The following is an 18,239-nucleotide window of genomic DNA, read 5'->3' as shown; positions in this document are numbered from 1 at the left end:
CTAAAAATTGCTGCCTTGCAGGTATTTCAGTCCTCTGAAAACTTGATTTCAAACAATTATATCCAGATTGCTACTTATCAACACATACTGATATTTTGTTCTAATAGAGTGTATTTCTTCTGCCTAAGTAGATTTCAGTGCTTCATTTATTTGATAGCTTTATTCATAAGAAATTCAATCTGCACAAATTCTCACTATTTCATTATCTTTGGAAAAACAACCTGTAAGCAAAGATAACACAGAATGAATGTTACTAATGGAATAAGATTGAAGAAATGCACAAATGGCTGATATTTCTTGGAGATTGCTTATTTAAATCCAAAATAAAGAGGTAGGAAGAAATATTGGTATATATATTTAGGTAAGATAAGAACATTGCTTTTCACATTGCAAGGTACAGAAGCTGGTAGCTTTACAAATAAAAATGAAAGTAAGTACAGAGTAAGGTATAGAATTATTGGTAGGAGAGGAGGTTATTTAAAACATAATCATATATATTCTGAATTTACTAGATCCTCTGAGTAAAGGGGTTTTCATACCATGATAATTTAAAGCAAAGAATCAGAAAAATTATGGTTTGCAGAATGGCAAGTTCACTGACTAAGAAATTTTTGGAAAATAACTTGACAACTCTGGAAATAATTTCCTTCATTTACTTCTTAGAAGATAGTAGAAGTCATTTCAAAGGACTTTAATTACTCAAAAAATTGTTTCTCATAGCTTTTGAGGTGTCTAAATACTTCAGTTAGCAAGTATTCTAAATATAAAACCTGTACATCAGAAGAAAAATATAACTTGTTTTTGGTATTAAGCAAAAGTATTTTATACTTCAAGGTTTTTTTTTTCAATACTTAGTTTGGTTATGTATCAATCTGTTCAACCCTTGTTTTGTTGTTGTTGTTTGGGGCTCACACGTGGCAGTGCTCTGGGGTTGCTCCTGGCTCTGCACTCAGTAATTATTTCTGATGACTCTGGGGGGGGACCATAAAAGATGCTGAGGATCGAACTGGGTTGGTGGCGGGCAAGACAAGCAGTGCCCTGCCTCCTGCCAACTCTACTATCCAACCCCCAGTGCATTGAAAGCACGAAAATTATGGTTTCCTTGTATCACTCAGTCAACAGGGCATTCAGTAGTCCCCATTAAGTCCACGAAAACTTTGTCAAACTCACAATGCAGCTTGGAGACCTTTGTCCTACACATTCTCCTATTCTTCCCCCCTTCTTAGTAACCAGCTAGTACGAATATGAATGCATCCCCAATTTTCTGTCCTTTTCTCCTTTATTTTCACCGGTCTTTCCCACTATATATTGTTCCCTTCTTATGGGATAAATATCCACTAATTTAAGAAGTCAGAACAAACCAAAACATGCAAATGTTTTTAAAACAGTTGCATTTTTAAGTTTTATTTCTGTAGTCGTTTTGTTCCACTGGACACTCAACAGTACCTTTCTAACCACTAATAAAGTAGAGCCAAGGAGATGTGGAGACAGAACTTGTTCTTCTCCCATTCCTGTTTATTTGACTCAATTTACATCTATGCTGATCATCTACAGATCCTCACTATTCAGTGCATAAGAGACAGGACAAACCATGTAGTGGTGCTTGCCCTGTACACAGACAAGCAGGGTTAATTCCTGACCATGTTTGGTCATTCTACCAGGAGTGATCCCTGATCACAAAATCAGGAGTAAGCCCTAATCACCAACAGATATGTTCCCCAAACAAAAATAAAATGGACAGATTGTCACTATTCAATTTGATAGTAATTTTATATGGTATAACACATTACTTGTTTTTCAGCTTTTAAGCCCTGAGTACAGTCAGATGTACTCAGAGTTTAAAACAAACAAACAAAAAACCAGAAAAGTATAAATGAAGAAATTGGCCTCATTTTAAGGGATTTTTTGATATAACAACTCAGTAGCATCATAATTGTCTAAGTAAACATGCAAATCATTTGAGGCTTTGGATTTTTCAATTTGACAAGTTTAATAGTCTTGGAAAATAAAGTTGATAGATACCTATATATAAATAAATTTATTTGTGTGCATGTGTCTATCTGTCTGTCTTATTCCACAAAAAATTAGTTGTCAAAGGAAAAGGAATTCAACTTCCTTTTCTAGGAAAGCCAAAGTTCAAACATAATGATTACTATAAGTATAAGTTTGAAAGAGAACACCAATTTTTTTTTTCAAATATAGGGCCTGTTACTATGTGACAAAGTCTCTTTGTTCCAAGGCTTAACTATTGAAAGGGTCATAAAACCAAAAGAAATTTGTTGATTATAACCAATACTAGAATGGTAAATCAATATTTTACTTATGATAGGTAGGTAAGTCTAATTTTCTGTTGATACAACAAGTAAAGTCAACTAATTTTTTGTATATTTTTTCTTTTTGTTTTTGGGACACATACAGAGATGCTCAGGCTTTACTGCTAGCTCTGTGCTCAAGGATCTCTCATGGTGGGCTCAGGAAACCATATTCGGTGCTGGGGATTGAACCCAGTTCAGTGGTATGCAAGGCAAACGCACTTCCCCTTATACTATCACTACAGCCCCAAAGAAAAATAAATAATTTACCACTTTGTTTTACTTTGAGACGATTGAAGATTACAATTCACATCTACCTACTTTTGACTCACCATGTGAAATAACTAATGCTCTGCTAATTTTGTACCCATTTTAAACTTTTCTCCACTAGCTAAACCTTAGATTCATGCAGACATTGTGGCATATATTTCTTCAGACTGTATTTTTAAAAACCTGCCCTATTCCTGTGCTCGTTCCTTATCCAGGATGTCTCTACTCATTTGTTCAATATTAAAAATCAAAATATTAGATAATATTTTAAAATGGAGATTTTTCTCTATTTCAGTGAAAAGATTCAAGCTAAATTTAGGTTTGCCATCTCCAGTGCTATAGATTCTTAGTCCTAGTCATCCTAAGTCCTTATTTAACCCATGGAGCTTGGAATATTTGTATAAGAAGGTTAGCATTTAATAAAATTTATTAATAATCAGTAAAATGCCTCAAAGACAACATTAAAATATATTATGATGGCTGTTACCATGGTTTATGACAGAGAAAGTTGGAAGTGAGGATTAAGTGGTGGAAATACCTAAGATTTTTGAGAATAGAAATGTTCCTTGGCATTTTGAATTTAGTAAAATGTTCAAAAACAGTCAAAAGATGAGGACATGATAGTTTAGTAAAACAAAAGAAACAATTTAGAGCTAAATGATATAGAATCTGATGACACTTACCTTAAAGCCCTAATAAGAAGGAATTTGAAAAATACAAGGCATGAAATTTTTCAGTGCTTTTTAACTGTCAATCAGTGTACCAGTGCTAGACTACAGGCATAAAAAAGATTAAAAGCGCTATCTTATGTCATATGTTAACAGTGACCTTTATGATTACCATGTCATAGCTTAAATTGTGGCCTCAAGATACAGCTTTGGTATTAAAATAAAGTTGCTTCTGCTTCTCATTAACTGAGTCTATATTCTTGTTATATATTTGCTGAGATAATCCTCAGGTATCAGTCACTTCCTTCATCTTAGAAACATATATCGCATTGATTTTTAATTCTTAGTGAGTTCTAAGTAAACATCACTTTGTGTCCTGTTGACATCCATCTACTCTCAAACCCACCTTTCCCTTTACATATTATGCTGTCCAGCAGATTACAAATACCCAGGATTGACCTTGAAAGCATGCACTTTAATTCCTCTGTTATTCTGGGTATTGTACCCAGCCAGAATATATATATTGCTTTTTGGGTCTCACCCAGCAATGCACAGGGGTTACTCCTGGCTCTGCACTCAGGAATTCCTCCTGGCAGTGCTCAGGGGACCATATGGGATGCTGGGAATCGAACCCGGGTTAGCCACATGCAAGGCAAACACCCTACCCGCTGTGCTACCACTCCAGCCCCCGCTGTGCTATCGCTCCTGACCCAGAAGATATTTTTGAATATACAAATTTTCTGATTTGGGATACAACAATAAGTAAGTGCTGTTAGTACTGTTGTTTATACTGCTGGCTACTCGATATTTCTAGTCTTCCCTAAGTGCAAGCCCTGTTGTACAGATTGCGTATTCCAAATACCTCCAGTTACCTAGCCCAACTGTTGACTCAATTCAGCCTAAGGTAGGTTGCATACTTCATGCTATAATATTATGTTATATACATTGACTGTATTATTTTCCTATTTACCCATGAATAAATGAAAACTAAAATTGTCCTGCTCTACTGATACTGGAATCTGATTATTTGAATAACTCAGGTCAGCTAGAGAGAACTTTTATAGTTAATGATGTACAACACCATCCACCCCCTAACCATTTCATCTATCATCCTTGGGAAGTCTGAGTGAAATGTGCTTCTCTTGTTTTCTTGATTACATTCCAGTTTATAAAAACCTTGATTTATTTTTTCCTGAACAGAATTTTTAACTAGTGCTTTGAGAGTTTCTACAATCCTGGTCAGTTTTTCTTTAGTTTAAGTGGTGTGTAGACCAGTGCTTATAATTACATTATTATTATTATTATTATTATAAAATCTGATATAAAGATAGCTATAGAGTTTTCTACATTAATAGAAGTATGCATTTCATTGCCTACAGTTTAATGGAATAAAAATTTCCTTGTATGAGATCCTTGGTTTATAAGTGAACTAACTCATAATTTGCAAACGTTTACCATGGCTTGTGCATATGGCATTAAGGTTTGTACTCAAAGCAACATATGCTTTCTTTAGTAATAGTTTATTGAGACCCAATTTAGTTACCATAAAATGTTTACTCTTAAGAGTATGAATCCAAAATAAATGAAAAATACATTTCAGTGATCTGAATATATCCAGGATATCTTAAGTTTTTTTTAATTTTTTTTTCACTGTATCACTGTATCCCAGTTGCTCATCGATTTGCTCAAGCGGGCACCAGTAATATCTCCACTGTGAGACTTGTTGTTACTGTTTTTGGCATATCGAATACACCACAGGTACTTGCCAGGCTCTGCCGTGAGGGCAATATACTTTCTCTTGGTAGCTTGCCGGGCTCTCCGAGAGGGGCAGAGGAATCAAACCCGGGTCAGCCGCATGCAAGGCGAATGCCCTGCCCGCTGTGCTATTGCTCCAGCCCTTTTATTTTATTCATTTATTTGTTTTTTATTAATGAAAAATAAAAAATGGCAGAGCATGGCAAGCTACCCGTGATGTATTTGATATGCCAAAAACAGTAACAAGTCTCACAATGGAGATGTAACTTGTGCCCACTCGAGCAAATCCATGAGCAAGGGGATGACAGTGATACAGTTACAGTGAATCACCATGAGGTTCAGTTACAAAGGTATGGACTTTTGTGTTTGCATTTCAGTCATACAGTGATCGTTTACCCATTCCTCCACAGGTGCCCATTCTCCTCCTTCAATGTTTCCAGTATCCCTCCCACCATCACCCCATCCCCCACCACCCCACCACGCCTCTGCAGCAGGGCGTTCCCTTTTGTTCTCTCTACTTTTGAGTGTTGTGGCTTGCAATGGAGGTATTGAGCGGCCATCATGTTTGTTCTATAGTCTTCTTTCAGCACGCATCTTTCGACCTGCACGGATCATAAGTGGCTCAACATGGAAAGTATTATGTTAAGCATCGTGTCAGAAAGAGAGGATAAACATAGAAAGATTGAACTCATCTGTGGAATATAAAGTATCAAAATGGGAGACTAACACCCAAGATAGAGATAAAGACCAGGAGTTCTGTTCCATGGCTTGGAAACTGGCCCCACACGCTGGAGCTAAAGATAGCTCAGATAGAGAAGTGACCACTAAGTAAAGGATGTTGGGAATATCTTAAGCTTTTCACCTAATGAATCATAAACCCAAGACTTACTATAGCACCTTTATATAGGAAGTAAATACTTTAAAGTCAATTATTGTATATACTGTATCTAAAATTACTAAGAGTACATATTTCCCACACTTTTTCCCAAGAAGAATCTTAGAAGTATTACTTTGGATTCATGATTATAATTTTTTTCTTCCAAATCATTTTTTATAAATAACTAACAGACCGAACAGAATGTTCCACATGGACAATTTCACATGAAACTGTTCTGAGAAAGTCTAATCTAGTATAAGAGATAAATGTTGAAAAGAATGCAGCATAATTTTTTGGATACAGCATAAATCCATACTTATAAAATGAAATTAAGAATAGACATTTATAAAAAAAAGAGCCACTAAGTCACAAAATAATATGAAGGAATACATTGTAGGTGTTGTATAAAATTGAGCTGGTAGATTACAAGAAGGTGAGTCAATATCAAGAAAATCAAAAGAATAGTGAACTAAACCAGAAGCTAGAGGATGAGGACCAGGCTTTGATTATTATAAGAATAGAATGAAAATGTTCCTAAGACTTGTTAAGGAAATAGAGCAGAAATGGTTAGGCTGCATAATGCCATGGCTCAGTAGATGAGAAACTGGTGGTATTGCTTATAGTGGAAACAAAGTTGATAGAAATACTGATCAAGATGAATGAATGTCCTGTACCTCACAGCTGAGCCCAAGTTGCCATTGTCATTTCTCAGCTGCAAAGTGTGATTGATCTCACATAGAAAGCTAAAAGATGGTGATTATGCAGTGTCCGGGTGAGGCATATGAGGTACATGTTATTGAGCAAATATTATTTCTAGAAAGTGACAAGATTAATGATGCCAGTATGCAAACATCAAATATGTCAGGAATATATACAATAATTCATTAGGGCCTAGTTGCTCCATAGAAACTTACTTTTACTTTTTTTCTTTTTTTTTTTTTTTTTTTCTTTTTGGGTCACACCCAGCGATGCTCAGGGGTTACTCCTGGCTTTGCACTCAGGAATTACTCCTGGCGGTGCTTGGGGGACCATATGGGATGCCGGGGATCGAACCCAGGTCGGCCGCGTGCAAGGCAAACACCCTACCCGCTGTGCTATCGCTCCAGCCCCCTACTTTTTTTATTTTCTTAATCACTCTAATCATCCATATGTTTTTTCTTTGTTGATCCTCTTCCTAAAGCAGAAATATGGAAAATGGTAAAGTGTTGGCCTTGCACACGGCCAACCCAGGTTCAATTCCTCTGTCCGTCTTGGAGAGCTGGGAAAGCTACCGAAGTATCCTGCCCGTACTGCGGAGCCTGGCAAGCTACTTGTGGCGTATTTGATATGCCAAAAACAGTAACAACAAGTTTCACGATAGAGACTTTACTGGTGCCCGCTTGAGCAAATCCATGAACAATGGGATGACAGTGCTACAGAAATATTTCTTCTGTAGGATATTTTTGTTTAAAAATATTTAAAAACAAATTGTGTATATGAGTAGTGAATGAAGAGAAGTTTTCAAAATGAATTAAAAGGAGTGGACTAATGCTGGGAGGCAAAAAAAAGAGAATCAGTTTACATTAATTTATATAGTTTCTAGAGACATTTCCTTTTAATTCTATGCAACCTATGTGTGACCACATGGAATATAATTATTTCCTGATGGAATGTTTTTTACATTTTAACATTCAAATTTTGTGGGGCTTAAAAACTTAATTGCTTTTCAGCCTATTCTTACCTCAAAAAATTTATATTTTTGTTTTTAGCTTAAGGTAACATTGTGAACAACGATGTTTAAAAGAAAAGCTTGAGTTTTTTTTCAAAAACAATTAGTGGAATGTCAAAAACATTATGAATGTTTTGAAAAAATATGAATTGCAATGAATGTTGACACAAAAGACATGGAACTTGGATGTGTCTGGTGCTGAAAGGCATCATAGTGTCACTCACAAGGTGACCTCCTTACATTTTTTCTGAGCCGTTTTTATATTACTGCCAAGGTTTGCTGTTAACTGTACAAGGTGGCTCTTCCCAGTACCCAACACGATATTTTTAGAATTTTTAATGAAATTTGTGGGAAGAAAACAAAAGAACTATTGACATTAAATTGAAAATATTATTGTATTATTATAATTATTTATTACTTTGTGTACACACACCTATAATTGAAGTGTTGCACTTATCAACATGATTAGTTAGTTCTCTAGGTGAATTTTGTTTTATGGTTTAGCATAACTTAGAAATACGTTGAGATATATATGTTGTGGTATAATATATTTTTCCTATCTACAATAATGACAAACCTTTCCATAGAACATATAGTATTTAGATGTAGATTGCAACTCACAAAATAGATAGCTATGTATTTTGAAGCTGTTATATTTGCACTAGGCTTTTGTCATCTGTTTCTTATTTTCTCTGCTTTTCTTTATTTTCTAGGCCAATGAGTTATCTAAAAGTACACAAAACAGGATACCAAAAGAGTGAGAGCTAACAGATTTGGCATCAGTTCCTATGATCTTCTAGGTTACAAAGAGTGATTAACTTTAAGTCTCATAGATTCTGAGAATGTTTCTTAAATAGTGGACTTGATGAAATTTTACTCCTTAGCTTCATACACATTTATGGATTATCCATCTGAGAAATGGCATAACATAGGGCATTTCGAAGTAAATAATTGTATTCATGATCAGTTTAATTTGTAAAATATAAAGTGTTGGTAAATGTTGATATACCATAGGGCATCTAGAATTAATGTTTTTTTCTCATGGGTGGAGAATATAAATTCTGCTTTCTGCTTCTTCTTTTATTCATTAATCAACAAGTGCACATTGACTTTTCATAATTTACAGGGCATAAAAAATAAAAATATTCTTACTTTGAGGATTAATCTTTTCTTTGTGATAGGTACTCTAATGATGTATTTAGAGCTTGTATTTGAGGTGACTGAAAAAAGTATTCACATCTTTGGAAATAGATTTCTGAAAACAGAAAGTTGTTCATCTAAACAACACTGCAATAATTGAAGGGGAAGTTAAATACTTAAAATGGACTTCTGTTGTAAATAATCTTAATTGAATATTATAGAACATATTCTTAAGCCTGCTATATATATTATGCTTGTTTTTATCTTCCTAAGCATTCTGTTAGATATTTAGTATTGATGTAAATCTCTATCAATCGTGAGTTATGGAGCAAGAAGTTTGTGGTTATGTATTTAGGATTAGGATTAGAAAACCGAGAATGTGTGACTGGCTGTGATTTTAAAAATGGTTAGAATTTGCCTAGGTACATAGGCAGAAAACTGTATTGTAAATGAAGACCTAGAGAACCTACATGTTAGAAATCCATTTATGTTCCACTCTAATTTGGGATTAAAAATTTTCCAAGGAAGGTATCACAAATAAATTTACCACTTAAAGATTATGCATCCTTTGGTTATCTATTGCTGTATGACAAAGAAACACAAAACTTAGTGGCTTAGAATGATAATAGCCATTTTTTTTCTACAGGTTGGCTGGACTCAATAGATTTGTTTTACTTCCTGTTGCACAGGTGCGTCTGTAGAACCACATAGGCTCCAGTCAGCTGGGATATACAATTAATTATGTAAACAGTTCAAAGGTAGTATAGATAACTGTTAAATGCTGAACTGTTTCATGATGGAGAAAACAAAAAAAATAATTCTTTCCATTAATATTTCTTTTTTCAATTCTTCAAGTACTATTTTGGTTTGTGTATTATTTATCATAAGTTCAACTTTTATAGTACCTTGCATAATTTATCAGTAAACCAATGTTTATTAGAAAACATATGCTAAAGTGTTTATTGGAGTGCTTAATTCTTCTCCACATGACCTGTGCTTCCTTCAAGAATATTATCTTAACTCTAGTGGAAAATATGTGATGAGATAATAGTTCTATGAGTGTATCAAATATTTCTATAGTGTCAATTTTTTTCATCCTTCTAGTCTGAGCAAATCACAGGGACAATCCAGGTTTAAGGAAAGAGAAAGTAGACTAATTAATAGGTAAGGAATATCAAAGAACTTTCAGCCACCTTTAATAAGTAATGAACAGATACAATATTAAAATGAGTGGTACAGCGTATGTAGATCAGAAGGCATCTCTTTCTGCCCATATGCTTTAAATTAGAATCTTTGTAAATGCTATTTAGATGACACAGAATATATTTTAGATAGAGTTGTTGCCTTTTCCCACTTGTTTGTAAGTCTTAAAGTCACAACATTTGGGGAGGTTAGACTACAGAGACAACGTAGAAATTTTCTAAAACTAGACTAGAAAGTAAATGTTTCAAATATTTATATAAAGATAAATATGGAGAAAATAAATTTTTGATGAAATACAGAGAATTTATTTCTCATTCAAGAATTTAACTAGTAATAAATTTTAGTGTATAATAATGTTTTATGATGGTAAAACAAAAAACTATTTCTTTACATTAATATGTATTTTTTCAACTTTTCAAAGTGCTATTTTTTTGTGTATTATAATATTCATCATAAGTTAAGCTATAGTATCTTGCATAATTTATCAATAAACCAATGTTTATTAGAAAACATGCTAAAATTATTACTAAGAATTGTATATATACAATTATTAGGATTTATATATTACTGAAAATAGCCAATGTAACTTCACTGTATCACTGTCATCCCATTGTTCATTAATTTGCTTGAGCGGGCGCTAGTAACATCTCTATTTGTCCCTGTCCCGTGCTAGTGTAGTCCGATGGCGTATTGGGGCTCCTTCTGGATCAGGGGAATGAGGACCATTGTTGTAACTGTTTTTGGCATATTGCCATGGGTAGCTTGCCAGGCTCTGCCGTGCGGGCAGGATACTCTTGGTAGCTTGCCGGGCTCTCCGAGAGGGATGGAGGCTTTTGAGGCAGCCTCTAATCACCTTTACAGGTGTTCCCAGTCTACCGAATGTAAGCTTTTGGTTGACTGGCATGTTATAATGATCTGCACACTGATAAACACACCTGCCCGTGTCTCTGGGCAGCACCTAAGGTATCTATTATAATTTTCTTACCTAGAAGGCCAATGTGGTTTGCATGTGAATATTTTTAGGAAAAATTGTCATTATGTTTGAGCCTGTAGCTAAATGTCCAAACAAAAATTCTTGATTACTAAAGTTGATTCATTAAACACTTGATTGTTCTAGACATTATTCTGAACTACAATTTTATTAGCAGTCAATTTTTATTCCTACATCAAGCTCCTTAAAAACCTTTGCCATTTTCCTCTGTTAGAAGTCTTGTCCCACTGTGACACTTCCACATTTCTTCTCACTTCCTCGATTCTGGATGCCAGAGCTCTTAAAAATAAAAAAGTTTCTATGTGTATTTTTGATACTCCTTTGTGTAATCACAAATCAACTGGGAAGTCTGTGGCTCTCTCTCACTGCCTGCGTTTGGTGGTCTTGGGCCACTTCCTCACACTGGATGGCCAATGCCATGGGCAGACAAAGGAGGAAATGAAGACTAAGCTGGTTGGTGATCAGTTGCCGTTTATTCCATTCTCCCCACGTGCCTGTTCCAATCTAACTAAACTCCCCATTCCAGTCTCACAATGCCCCTCATTCCTATCTCCTCCTGCTCATGCCATTCTTTCCAAGCTTCCACTTGCCTCCCTTCGTCTCTCTCTCTCTCTCTCTCTCTCTCTCTCTCTCTCCCTAATCTCTCACCAACTCCCCAGCATTGGAGGTAGCACAATCACTATATGAAAGGCCTTCCTGATTGCGAATCAGGCTCAAGAGCAGAATACCACCTAGGGTGTTTTTCTCCTTTCCTTAGTCCAATAACTTAACATCTTAATTTTACTTCTTAATATTAGTTATTTTATATGGACACAGTAAGAGATATATTAAGCTTCTAGGGTGGCTCTCCTGGGGACATCTCACTATTGATCCCAGACTACAGTGTTCAGTCCAGATTAATCTTTCCTAGCAGGGTCCTAATCTAGTTGGACCCAGCAGGTCCTATCTAGTTGTTACTTTTTGGATCATGACAAAATTTGTCCATGACCCTACTCTTAACTTATAGTTAAGTATTATGGCACTTTGGCCTGGCCAGCCCATTTCGATGCTAGGGTAGCTCATAGCTTTCCCTGGGTCTATCCAGTCCCTCTTCAGGACCTTGCTTTTGGGTGCTAGGAAGTAAGGGTAATTGAGGCTTAAGTTGAAAAAACAGGTGCTCAGGAGTGAATATTATTTGGATTCAATTAACTTCTGAGTTACAAAAGTATAGCATTAACTGTCTTCCTGTGTCTGTACAAAAAAGGCATTGCTCTGAATTACTATGCTAAGGACATAAGGAGAAGTGAAAAGCAATATTTGCAAGTGAACAGTCTGATTAGAAGATAAAGGTGATTGACTAATTTGGGAAGGAGAGCACAAAGAAAGAGTTTACAAATAAACACAGAGGAATGGGAGCACTGTGATAGGAGTAACCCAATAAACCTAAGCTCCCTGTGGCAAGGCAGAAAGAACAAACCAAAGTTATCCTACACTCCTTATTTCTTTAGAAACATTGTGTGTTTTTTAAATCCCATTTATAATTGATGATTTATCTAGAGAATATCACTTAGTATCTTAATCCTTAGATTTTTTAATTTGGAAATAGCAAAAAATGGGAAAAGGTAAGTTTTTTCAGACCCTTCTTAGATATAATCGTAAATAATTTTTCTTTATCTTGTTCTCCCTCTCAGTATGAAACATTTAGAAATCAGACACTGCCTGACTACTGTTTTACTTATACAAAACCATTATGAAAAGTCACCGGGAGATCAAGAGACTTACTTTTATTTATTTTTTATTTCATTTTTTTAATTGGATCACTGTGAAATACAGTTCCAAACTTTCATGATTACATTTCAGTCATACATGATCGAGCACCCATCCCTCCACCAGTGCACATTTTCCACCACCATTGTTCTCAGTGTCCCTCCCCAACCCATCTCACCCCCTGCCTCTGTGGCAGGTATATTATTTCTTACCTCTCTCTAATTTTGGGTGTCATGATTGTAATACAGATACTAAGAGGTCATCATGTTTGGTCCTTAGTCTACTTTCAGCACACATCTCCCATCCTGAGCGATCCCTCCAATCATCATTTACTTAGTGGTCCCTTCTCCATCTGAACTGCCTTTTCCTCCAGCACTAAGGGCCTTTATCTATACTGTCCTTAGGTGTTAATCTCATAGCATGCTACTTTATATTCCACAAATGAGTGCAGTCATTCTGTCTTTCCCTCTCTTTCTGACTAATTTCATTTAGCATGATGCTCTCCATGTCCATCGACTCATATGCAAATTTCATGAATTCATCTCTTCTAACAGCTGTGTAGTATTCCATTGTGTAGATGTACCAAAGTTTCTTTAACCAGTCATCTGTTCTCGGGCACTTGGGTTTTTTCCAGATTCTGGCTATTGTGAACAGTGCTTCAATAAACATACAAGTGCAGATGTCATTTCTAATGTGTATTTTGAATCTCCAGGATATATTCCCAGAAGTGGTGTTTCTGTGTCATACAGAAGCTCAATTTCTAGTTTTTGGAGGAATTTCCATGTTGTTTTCCAGAAATGGACCAGTTGGCATTCCCACTAACAATGAATGATTTTCTCTCATGCATCCACACCAGTGCTGGTTGTTTCTTGTTCTGATGATTAGTAATGTATAGCATTTTTCATGTGCATTTTGGTCATTTGAATTTGGTCATTTGAGGAAATTTCTGTTAATTTTTTCTCCCCATTTTTTGATGGAGTTAGAGGCGTTTTTCTTATAATGTTCTAGCAGTGTCTTGTATATCCTGGATATTAAGCCCCTATCTAACAGGTATTGGGTAAATACATTTTCCCATTCTGTGGGCTCTTTCTATATTTTAGTCAGTGTTTCTTTTGAGGTGCAGAAGCCTCTTAGTTTAATGTGCTCCCAGTTGTTTATATTTCTTTGCACTTGCTTGGTCAGTGGTGTTTCATCCTTGAAGGTGCCTTTAGTTTCAGTATCATGGGGGGTTCTGCCTATACTTTCCACCATGTATCTTATGGATTCAGGTCTGATATTGAGGTCTTTAATCCATTTTTATCTGACTTTTGTGCTTGGCATTATACAGAGGTCTGAGTTCATTCTTTTGCATGTAGTTGTCCAGTTTTCCCAGCACCAATTATTGAAGAGGATTTCCTTGCTCCATTTCACATTTCTTACTCCTTTATCAAAGATTAAGTAATCATATCCTTGAGAGGCTATTTCAGAATATTCAACTCTGTTCCATTGGACTGAAGGTCTGTTTCTATTCCAATATCAGGCTGTTTTAACTATTACTGCTTTGTAGTACAGTTTGAGATTGGGGAAAGCGATACCATCCGTCTTCTTTTTCCAAATGATCGCTTTGTCTATTCGTGGTGGGTTGTTACTCCATATGAATTTCAAGAGTGTTTTGTCTATATCTGAAAAATGTCATGGGTATCCTTATAGGGACTGCATTGAATCTGTACAATGCTTTAGGTAATACTGCAATTTTGACTATGTTAATCCTCCTGATCCATGAGCTAGGGATGTGTCTCCATTTCTTAGTGTCCTCTTTTATTTCTTGAAGTAGTGCTTTATAGTTTTCATTGCATAGGTCCTTCACCTCTTTAGTTAAGCTGATTCTTAGGTACTTAATTTTCTGAGGTACTACTGTGAATGGGATTGGTTTTTAGTATCTCTCTTTTTTCAGATTATTTGCATATAGGAAAACCATGGAAATTGATTTTGTAACCTGTGACTCTACTACAAAAACCTATTGTTTCTAGGAGTTTTTCTGTAGAGCCTATAGGATTCTCTAAGTATAGTATCATGTCATCTATGAATAGTTACAACTTGACTTCTTCCTTTCTGATCTGGATGCCCTTGGTATCCTTTTCTTGCCTACGTGCTAAGTCAAACTAATTCTAGTACTATATTTTATAGAAGTGGTGAGAGTGGACAACGTTGTCTTGTTCCCCATCTTAGAGGGAAGGTGCTTAGATTTTCCCCATTGAGAATAATATTTTTTGTGGGCTTTTGGTAGATGGCTTTGACTATATTGAGGAAAATCCCTTCAACTACCATTATGCTCAGAGTTTTTATCATAAATAAGTGTTGGACCTTGTCGAAAGCTTTCTCTGTATCTATTGATATGTTTTGTCTATCTTAAACCATGTCCCATGCACACTTGAGAAGAATGTATTCAGCATATTGGGGATGAAATGTCTTATATATATTTACTAAACCTCTATCTTCCATTTCTTTCCTCAGATAAAGTGTGTCCTTGCTGAGCTAGACTCTGGTTGATGTATCGAGAAGTGATAAAGTGGTATTGAAATCTTCAACTATTATTGTTGTTTGAATATAGCTCTAAATATTTTAGGCCTGACTTTAGTTTGTCCTTTCTCCCTTGCTATAAAGACTTTAGCTTTATCTGGTAATAATCTCTAAACTATTCTAGACTACATTGGTATGTCCTGTTCCCCTTGCCACTAGGAGCTTAGGTATATCAGTCACGCCCATCAAGGTGCTTCCCAAGTCACTCCCATTCCTTTGTTTATCCGTAATCTCTTCTATGCTCCCTTCCCCAACTAGTTAATCAGCTTTTCCCCTAAATAGACTCTGTTAATTTGTAAGGTCAGACCTTGCTAGGACAGTGAACATGTATTAAGTTAATATTGCTTTTCTCCTCTCCTTATGTCTTTTGAATAGTTTACTTTAAAACAATTTTTGTATGGACAAAGAAAGACAGTTGTTATTATGCTTTGGTAACATGGGATTTAATTGGCTTCAAATATTATTTACCCCCCCGGCATCTGCTTTCTCGACTTAAGCCTCAGTTGCCCTTACTTCCTAGCACCCCCAAAAGCAGGGCCCTGACGAGGTATGGGACAGACCCAGGGCAAGTGGTGAGTTATGTGCTACCCTGGCATCGAGATGGGCCTGGCCAAAATGCCTGATGCTTAACTATATGTTAAGAGCTTGGTCATGGACATGTCATGTCATGATCCAAAAGTAACGATGAGACTAGGACCGTGCTAGGGATAGGAAAGACTAATCTGGCCTGAGCACTGTAGTCTGAGATCAAGCTAACCCCAGGAAAGCAATTCTATAAGCTTAATGCATCTCTTGCTATGTCCATACAAAATGATTAATATTATGGTTACTTATATGTTAGTTGGACAAGGAGAGGAGAAACACACCCAAGGGATTTTGCCCTTGGGTGGATCCTCCCGCTGAAAGAGAATCTGTCCTAGAAGAAGCATCCCCTAAGGGAAAGAACTTTACCCCTATTGATTGTGACCACACCTATGTGTAAACCCTGACCCCTGATGCTGGGGGATTTAAGGTGGCTGTAAGAGAGGGTTCGGGAAAGAAGCAGAGAGAAAGACGGGAGTGTATAGAGAAGAAATTGGAATAAACTGCAACTGAGACCAACCAGCTTGGCTCCGTTCCTTCCTTTGCCTGCCTCATCATCGCCATCAACCTCCCTGGGGTGGGGGAAGCAGCTGGAGACTACTGAATGCGGGCAGCGAGAGAGACAGTACCACTGCCCTATGCCCTGTGCCCGGTGCGGTGAGGTGCTCCCCTCCTCGCCCCTTCCTTTTTTGTGTTTTTACACAATTGTGTTGCTACCAATGTCTTTCTCCAAGTCTATGAGCAGTCATTTAATTATTTTACTGGTTCCTTGTTAGGTGCATATACATTTAGCAATGTGAGTTCTATCTGGTGTACAGATCCTTTGATCATTAAGAAATGACCTTCACTGTCTCTTGTAACCTTCTTCAGTCTGAAATCTATGTGGTCTGAGATTAGTATGGCCACTCCAGCTTTTATGAGGAAGTTGTTTGCTTGTAGAATTGTTTTCCGTTCTTTCACTTTGAGTCTGTGTTTTCTCTGACTGTTCATATGTGTTTCTTGCTGGCAGCAGAATGTTGGGTTCAATTTTCTAATCCATCCTGTCACTCTATGTCTTTTAATTGGTACATTTAGCCCATTGACATTGAAAATGATTATTGTTATGAGGTTTTGTCCGATCTTTCTGCCAAAGTTTGTGTATTTGAGGGGCTCATCTTGTTCTAAAGTAGCCAGTTTAATTACTCTTGTAGTCATGGTTTTGAGGCTATGAAGTTCCTGAGTTGTCTGTGAAGCTGTGTGTTGTTTCTCCTGATATAAATGAGAGTATAGCTGGGTAAAGTATTCTAGGTGAAGCATTGACTACTGTCTTTGGGCCCTTAGAGTTTCATCAGAGAGGTCTGCTGTGAATCTTAAGGATGCTCCTTTATAAGCAATTTTTTTCTTTGACCTTGCCATTTTCAGAATTTTATCTCTGTCTACGGTTTTCATCATTCTGATCAGGATATGTCTTGGATTATTTGGATTTCTTCAGATACCCTTAATATGTGGATTTCTTTGGATACCCTTGTGTCCTCCTGAATCTTATCTCATATGTTCTTCAGCTCTGGGAATGTCTTAGCAATTATGTCTTTGACAGTTTCTTCTTCATCAGGGTTTTCTTCCTGTTTCTTCTAGGACTCCAATGATTCTCGTGTTATTCCTCTTGGCTGCATCCCTATTTTCTCTTGTTATCTGTTGCTTTATTCTGAGGCACTTTTCCATTTTCTGCTGTTTTTTGGAGATTCTCTGCACCTCATCTTGGAGCGCACTGATTCTGTCCTCAGCAGCTGTTACTCTGTTGCTGAGGCCTTCAACTGAGTTTTTCATTTCACCTACTAAGTTTTTTAGGCCTGTCATTTCTGCTTGTACTTTTGTTTGCATTTTCCTCACCTCCACTTTCATATCCTCTTGTATTTTATCAGCAGTGTGCTCCATTGTTTCTTTGAGCTCCTTATACATCTTTAAAAGCTCCATTTTAAATTTCTTATTTGAGAGGTTATAGAGTTCATTATTAATGTTTGATTCATCTGGACTAGCAACTTATAGTTATTAGGCTTGGTAAGTTTCTGCGTTGTTTAACCATTGCATTTTGGATTTTTTTTCTCCTGTTGTTCAATGTTTTTGCCCCTATAATTGAGCTATCTTTGTGTGTTGCTGTGGCTTATTACTGATAGGTATGTGTGAGGCTTGGGTTAAATAGTGCCTCAACTGTGGGGTACAAAGTAACTTCTTCATGCTAGTGTCGGTATGGTTTTATGTTTAGAAGTTTAAATTTAGAGGTTTTATGATTAAAGGTGCTGGATGGGTAGATCCTGGTGGGGAGGGGGCAATGCTAGGTGTCCCCACACCTGGAGGACTTAACTTTGGTGCTCTGGGGGTTGCAGCTGGCAGGAGGGCTTGGGTCCCAGAGAGATGCTGGGAGTAGCTTGCTTTTGGGTAGAGGTTATGG

The sequence above is a fragment of the Sorex araneus genome, chromosome 6, assembly GCF_027595985.1.
Source record: "Sorex araneus isolate mSorAra2 chromosome 6, mSorAra2.pri, whole genome shotgun sequence".
Taxonomy (NCBI): Eukaryota; Metazoa; Chordata; class Mammalia; order Eulipotyphla; family Soricidae; genus Sorex; species Sorex araneus.
This window is presented reverse-complemented; position numbering follows the sequence as displayed.